The 7545-nt window shown below is 35.2% G+C and overlaps 7 non-coding genes across 7 annotated transcripts; 4 read left to right on the forward strand and 3 right to left on the reverse strand.

Moving 5' to 3' along the window:
- Positions 1-1251: 1251 nt before the first annotated feature.
- On the reverse strand, positions 1252-1324 carry TRNAM-CAU (transfer RNA methionine (anticodon CAU)). Its single transcript has one exon. It is a non-coding gene; the product is annotated as a tRNA-Met (tRNA).
- A 96-nt stretch (positions 1325-1420) lies between these two features.
- On the reverse strand, positions 1421-1493 carry TRNAM-CAU (transfer RNA methionine (anticodon CAU)). The gene has a single exon. It is a non-coding gene; the product is annotated as a tRNA-Met (tRNA).
- Positions 1494-1588: 95 nt separating this feature from the next.
- TRNAM-CAU (transfer RNA methionine (anticodon CAU)) lies at positions 1589-1661 on the reverse strand. The gene has a single exon. It is a non-coding gene; the product is annotated as a tRNA-Met (tRNA).
- Positions 1662-2821: 1160 nt separating this feature from the next.
- On the forward strand, positions 2822-2894 carry TRNAM-CAU (transfer RNA methionine (anticodon CAU)). Its single transcript has one exon. It is a non-coding gene; the product is annotated as a tRNA-Met (tRNA).
- Positions 2895-2990: 96 nt separating this feature from the next.
- TRNAM-CAU (transfer RNA methionine (anticodon CAU)) lies at positions 2991-3063 on the forward strand. Its single transcript has one exon. It is a non-coding gene; the product is annotated as a tRNA-Met (tRNA).
- A 1479-nt stretch (positions 3064-4542) lies between these two features.
- On the forward strand, positions 4543-4615 carry TRNAM-CAU (transfer RNA methionine (anticodon CAU)). Its single transcript has one exon. It is a non-coding gene; the product is annotated as a tRNA-Met (tRNA).
- Positions 4616-4696: 81 nt separating this feature from the next.
- On the forward strand, positions 4697-4769 carry TRNAM-CAU (transfer RNA methionine (anticodon CAU)). Its single transcript has one exon. It is a non-coding gene; the product is annotated as a tRNA-Met (tRNA).
- Positions 4770-7545: the final 2776 nt, after the last annotated feature.

Below are 7545 nucleotides of genomic sequence, written 5' to 3' on the forward strand. Positions count from 1 at the left end.
ATTTTTAGGAAGATAAGTGGAATTCATTAAGTATCATCAGATAAAATGTCGTAATGAGTTCTTAGAAAGCGACGACAACTTATCTACCACGCTATTACGCTTTGAACTGCATTTCCTGAATTCACTGTCTTCCTGCATGTTTTAAGGATGGAACACATTCTCCACGAAAGAATAAAAGTTATTTGTTTAAATTAACTACTACATTCCACTGCATATTCTTGAAATTTCATGTTAGCGTAATAATAATATTTTGAATTAAATATTCTCCATGAAAGAATAAAAGTAATTTGTTTTAATTAACTGCCAGATTTCGCTGCATATTCTTGCAGTTTAGGGTTGAAAAGTGATAATATTGTTTAAAATTAAATAATTCTTTGATTTACTATGACATTGTGGTAGCAGACGAGCATGCAGTCCACCTGATGGTAAGTGGGTACTGCCACCGATGATCATCTGTAATCAACCTCAGATAAAATTACAGTTACTCACATATGTGTTGCTATCTCTGAAGACTCCGGTGGAACGCCTCGAAGTAAGTCTCTCTTACCACACGTTTGAAAATTAAACATAGCAGTGTATAACATTGCTCTTAGGCTGAATACGGTTGTTAGGTTATCAGGCAATGGTATTTTCGGAATAGAACCGCAACTCCTCATAGTCATCATATAACTAAGATAATAGTCGCTATAATTAATCTACCACCCTGCGAAAATTTATTTGTTAAGATCGCACAGTGTGAACCTGCCCTAACACGCTCTTATCACAGTTCACACATGGCGTCTCGCACGCTTGGCAGCGAAGTGTGTGAATTAACTCGCGCGTGGCTTGCAGAAACTACCAAGTGTGATCGTTCTTGGTTTTACAAGAATTATCGGATCCATTTTATTTTAAAGTTAAATGTTAAACTTTGGCTTGGATGGTTATTATTTATATTAAAAGATGGTAGATCTTTGGTTATTTCTGCCTCATAACAGCAGTGTTAAGTGTTGCTGTGTTCCGCATTGAATAGTCTGGTAAGGGAGATATATTTTTCCGAGATCTTCAAGCTTAGTCTTCAACGGTAGCGGCGCATTTATGACCCACCTCAGACAGAATCGTATCTGAGGTTTCTTACAGATAACCATGGGTAGCAGTAGTCACTTATCATCAGATGAAGCGCTATTACTATTAATAATACATTTCTAAAGGACAGATGTAACGATAAAATGAAGTCAGAATGAACCTACTAAAAAAACAGTTTACAAAAAATTTTGCCCCGGGTGAGGATCGAACTCACGACCTTAAGATTATGAGACTTACGCGCTGCCTACTGCGCCACCGAAGCCGGTGATGACCACGACAATAAATATCAATCCAATGTTAGAAAGAACAAATATTACAAAAAATACACATATTTATAAAGTACTAACATAAAATATAATGCCCCGGGTGAGGATCGAACTCACGACCTTAAGATTATGAGACTTACGCGCTGCCTACTGCGCCACCGAGGCCGGTGATGACCACGACAATAAATATCAATCCAATGTTAGAAACAACAAATATTACAAAAATAAAGATATTTGTAAAGTTCTAACACAAAATAAACTGCCCCGGGTGAGGATTGAACTCACGACCTTAAGATTATGAGACTTACGCGCTGCCTACTGCGCCACCGAGGCCGGTGATGACCACGACAATAAATTAATACCGGTTTCAAGTACTTTTATTATAAAATTCCTAATAATCGTTCTATCCAAATTTTATACGTCAAAGATCAAGATTTTATAATTTCTACTATAAAGTAATTGGAATTGGTAGGATAAACATTGGATAGATTGATTAATAATAACGGGTGGATTGACACGCGATCATAGTCATATAACAAAGTTCGTAGCTTAAAACTAGACTACGTCGGCCACAAATAGATTATTGCAGGGACCACTTCACTTATATAGTTTTTGTGAATCTCAGATAACAAAAATATAGATTAAGCCTCTTCGATTAAAATATTGAGACGTACCAAATGCCGATTAGTAACACTACGAGCCTCAAAACATTCCTCCAGTTCTTATGCTTAAAGCTTTATTTGTGTGCTGCAAGCATTAGCGTTGAAATAAATGTATGTGTCAATCTTATAAGACCACGAAATTGCACTCCAAATTGTAGCTAAATTTACTGAAATTTGCTTGAATTTGAAATTATTATTGAAGCAAAAAGAACTCTCTAGCGAGACATATTTTATGTTATGTGGTTGCACATTAAATTAAGTTCTATGCAGCACAAATCATGATTGCATTCAGTACAAAGCAGAATCTCATTTGAGAAGTTAGAGTTGTTTTTAAACGATTGAAAAAATTACATCACTATTCTACTACTACTACTGATATTACGTCTTACTACTTCTATTGTATAAGGTTTTATTACATCTTAATGAACAAATTAAATTTATAATCGAAGGAAAATTCAGTTTCGCTAAATTTATAGAAGAAAGAAAGAAAGCGTTGGTATTCAACGTACTTAGCTAATACAAGTGACAGTTGCGCTTCAATACAATGTCCAACAGATGAAGTCTTCCTTTTTTGGTCTGTGATGAACACTATAATATCATTGATGTCACTTTATAGTGGCATCAAATCTTTATGACCGGGTCATGCGTTTACTGTCCTACCGGTAATAAAGAGTCACTTACAGTTTTTCTAAACCGCTAACAGAAGGGTATCCCCTTATGTTTTATCAAAGTATTTTCTATCAAGACTTTAGTAGCATACGACCATACAATATATTGTTTTTTTTTTATATACGTTTAATGGGTTTATATTTATTCACGTGGTCATCACGGGCCTCGGTGGCGCAGTAGGCAGCGCGTAAGTCTCATAATCTTAAGGTCGTGAGTTCGATCCTCACCCGGGGCAATATATTTTGTAATATAATAATAAATACCTTAATTTTTTTTGTAATATTTTTAAGTTCTAACATTGGGTTGGTATTTATTGTTCTGGTCATCGCCGGCCTCGGTGGCGCAGTAGGCAGCGCGTAAGTCTCATAATCTTAAGGTCGTGAGTTCGATCCTCACCCGGGGCAGTATATTTTGTAAATAGTTTTTTATTTATTAGGTATTTACTACCTTAATTTTGTCGTTGCATCGGTTCATTAAAAAATAATTACAGAATATATATAAATAGGTACGGCGGTGGTGCCGCTGCACCTAATTCTCCCTAATAAGTAATAATAGAATTACAGAGGGTTCTACCTTCCTACCTTCAAAAAATTATGATGATAGTGTGTATACCTATAACATACTTTATAAAGCTTATTTGAAGGATTTATCGCACACAAAACATTGCAGAAACCCACTACTATATTAGAACTATGTGACCAAAAGACGGATAGAAATCCTACGTTATCGGACACGTAGCAGCCAAGAATCGGTTATAAATTCAGGATTTAATGTTGTTCTGGCGCAACTAAATCACTAGAATATTCGGCTGGATTTCCGTTTGCTTGCTAGGATTCGCTTCCTAACATTCATTTCTCATCCAGTTTTGAGCAAGATTCATCTTTCTTGCAACGCTCAGGCATTTTAGATTGTCTAAAAAGAATAACAACTGAGATTTGTTTTCTTTTTTGTCTTGGTATCTACGTATGTTTTATATGAATTTAAGCTACGACAAGTATATTGTTAACGTGTTTATATATAGTTTATATTGTGATAAGGGGCTACTGCTGCCCATAGAGAGTTATAATCAACCCCAGATAGAATTATAGTCCTAATTGAGGTTGGCCACAGATGCCTTTCTACCTCTGAGTACTAAGCTGGGATGCCTCGGAAAGTATGTCTCCCTCAACAAACCTCTCCCTCCAAATCAAAACACAGCGGCGCTAAAGTTGTTATTGGGCAGAACTAAATAATTAGTAATCATTGAACAGTGTGTCACGTAGAACACGAACGGTTCAAATTCATCCATACAATTTCGACGATGAATTTTGATTAATTTTAAGTGCTTAGAGTAAACACAGACAGATAGAATAAAGTAATTGAATTAAAGTTCCAAACAACGTTCAATTTAATTTATGCTAAAGTTAATGAAATTAGAGGCCAAACTTGATAATCTCTTTTTAGTAGTCAGTTAATCTTATTAAAAACGGATATCGCTAGCTTCGAATATTTAGGCGTATTTTTACACGCTTTTTATTAGCTTCACCTGTATGTTTGTATGTTTGTTTGTATGTTTGTTTGTATGTTTGTAACCGACTTCTTTGGGCGCGATTTTGACCCACTTTAAACGGCCAGATTTCGTTCAAACTTTGTAGATTTATTTCACAATTATACTATTTTCTGTTCCTTAATTGATTCCTAGATTCATTTAGATTTTCTACTTTTTAGTTAATTTTATCATAAAAGCGTGTTTTTTAGTTTTTTGAACTATATTTTTATTTACTCTCTAGACTAGATATTTTTGTACATAATAATTTTAATAGTATATGATAATAGTATATTTCATTGGTGGATGTCTTTATTTACTTTGGATGGATTAATATTTGTCGACATGGTCATCATCGGCCTCGGTGGCGCAGTAGGCAGCGCGTAAGTCTCATAATCTTAAGGTCGTGAGTTCGATCCTCACCCGGGGCAATATATTTTTATATTTTCATTTTATCATATTAATTGTAAATATGTTGAAGAGATTTGTATTTATTGTGGTAGTCATCACTGGCCTCGGTGGCGCAGTAGGCAGCGCGTAAGTCTCATAATCTTAAGGTCGTGAGTTCGATCCTCACCCAGGGCAAAACTTTTTCTTATACCATCTCGACATAGAACTCGACATATTTTCGACATAGATCGAAAATAGTCTATCCTATCTATTTCATTTACCTTTTTATCATTTTACGTAAATAAATCTCCATATCCATATGGATTTATTCATCATTAGAATTCTTTTTTTCCATTTTCTTTGTCCTATACAAAGAAAAAGTCTCTAAGTATCGTTCGAACTCAAAATATTTCACCTGTGAATTTCGTTGGACAAACAGGAAGCGCAATTTGCAGCGACTGCAGGCAGTGGAACTGTAGTTGTTTTCTGATACAAAGTAAAAAGATTCAATAGCCGAGTCCAATAGCTATAGTCAGCAGTTACGGGTTAGCCCATACAAAGATTCTCACGTAGCGAAGATTTAAAATCGCCGATTTCAAGTGTTTCGTACTGCGGCCCGCAGTTTACTGTTTTGATGGCGCGGGCGTGGAATTCAAGCCTCGTTTTACCACTACTATTGGAAATATTTTGACAATAAATAAATTAATCTTAAAAAAGCAAAAAAAAAACACAAGCTATTTTTGCGTTCATCTCAGAAAACCTTTAATTTGATACCGGTATTAGGGGGTGTATAAATAAATATTGGTCCACAATCTTACGGCGTCCGCCATATTAGAATCTAAGTCGATAATTTTTATTTAAAATTTAGTTCCAAAATTTGACCCACACATACTAACTAACAAGGCTGACCTAAATAAAAAAAGCAAAAAGCTTTTCAAAGGAGTCTCTTGCCGATCAAAAGATTTTTTTTTATTCGAACTCTAAATATTTCACCTGTGTATTTCGTTGGAGAAACAGGAAGCGCAATTTGCAGCGACTGCAGGCAGTGCAACTGTAGTTGTTTTCTGGTACAAAGTAAAAAGATTCAATTGCTGAGTCCAATAGCTATAGTCAGCAGTTACGGGTTAGCCCATACAAAGATTCTCACGTAGCGAAGATTTAAAATCGCTGATTTCAAATGTTTCGTACTGCGGCCCGCAGTTTACTGTTTTGATGGCGTGGGCGTGGAATTCAAGCCTCGTTTCACCACTACTATTGGAAATATTTTAACAAAATAAATACGTGTTGAAAAATTACTACTATTATACTACTATTACACTACTATTGGAAACCAAAATAAAATGTTAAAAACAATTTTGACTGGAGATTTAAAAATACAATCTGTCTGCTTGAAAATATTGCCGAACTAATTCCCACCACCCGCCATATTGGATTTTGAATGACGTTACAAAGCTAATCTTGCAAACCACACAATATTTTGGCTAAATCAATTGTGGGTTTAAATTTTGGTTTCAAAATTTGACTCGCAAGATAAGCTTGTAAAACCTAAAATGACCCTAAAATTAACATAACAAAGAAATAAAAGAATTACTTTTACTAAAATTCTATTAAGTTAGCTAAATGTACACTTACTTCAATTATAAAATGATAATAACAATTAAATCAAATTTATCATGAACTATGTTTCTTTAATAAAATATGTCTACGATTGTTAGGGCATCTACATAGTGCGCAATCACTTGGATATTGTGTTTTACCTTGAATTATTATTACAATGTATTTACTACAAACGCACGAATAATTTTTAACTCACGAAAAATGAGACAGTATCGACTTTCCAGAGTAATATGAAGCGTCAAACATCACGCTTCGAGGACCGTTATTAGTGGCTATCTCGGGCGAGCCCTCGTTACGATTTGAAGGAAGTTTTTCTATTTCTAGCGTCAACTACAATCAGACTGTGCCCACTGTTACTCCCGTGTAGGTGATGTGATTTGCTCGTAGAAATGTAAGGGTTCATACAGGGCAGAAGAAACGCGCTTCGAAAAGTTTCTCACTTTGAAGGTGGTAGAACCTCTGTGATTCGACTCTACCTATTTCTGCCTAGTAACAGCAGTGACAAGCGCTGTTGTGTTCTGGTTTGGTAGTAAGGGAGACATAGTTTTTAGAGGCATTCCAGCTTAGTCCTCAGGGGTATTTGTGACCGACGTCATGTAGAAAACTAATGTTATCCGGGGTAAGGCATTAGGTAGACTGTATGCTCGTCTTCTATATTGTTATAAAAAAAACTTAGATACCTTTCTTCCAACCTTTTAAGAGATTAATTCCTTTTGACATTATGTCTTCTTTCAAAAGCAATAACTACTTTACTAATTTACAAGCACCTTAAAATATAGCGTATCCCTAATGACAGTAAGGTCAAATACATCCACCTTAACGGGATTACAACGAAACCGTTACGAGTCCAGGCGTTTCGAAAATAAATAAAAACAGTAGGTACAGCACTTGCGTACAAACAATGGTTGTGGGCGCCATCCTTAATGTTTAATGACGACTGGACTTTACTGGCCACTGCATCCTGGTATATCTTACCGTTATGACGAGATAAAGTAGTGTTTCGCTTATAAATGCGACGAGAGCTCTTTTGGATTGTGTAAACTGAAATGACAAGACTTGGTAATGTCTTGTGACAATATGATTTTCAAAAAACCTATGTTTATTGTATTGTATGTTCTAATGTACTTATGTTTATTGGTCTTGAAAATGTACTTAAATATAAATATAAATATAAATGGTGTATCGTCTTTACCTGAAAGCGGAAGGTAATGTTTTTCGATTGTATGCAAATAACTTACACCTGAATTCTAATAAAACCAAATGTATTAAATTTATTCTACCAAATGTAAGGAGTACGGGGATGAATGTCACTCTAAATGGTGCGACTTTGCAGTCTGTCAATGAAACTGTTTTC

Source organism: Epargyreus clarus, unplaced genomic scaffold (assembly GCF_041222505.1).
Source record: "Epargyreus clarus isolate Ecla_fem2 unplaced genomic scaffold, WU_Ecla_fem_2.2 ptg000032l, whole genome shotgun sequence".
Lineage (NCBI taxonomy): Eukaryota > Metazoa > Arthropoda > Insecta > Lepidoptera > Hesperiidae > Epargyreus > Epargyreus clarus.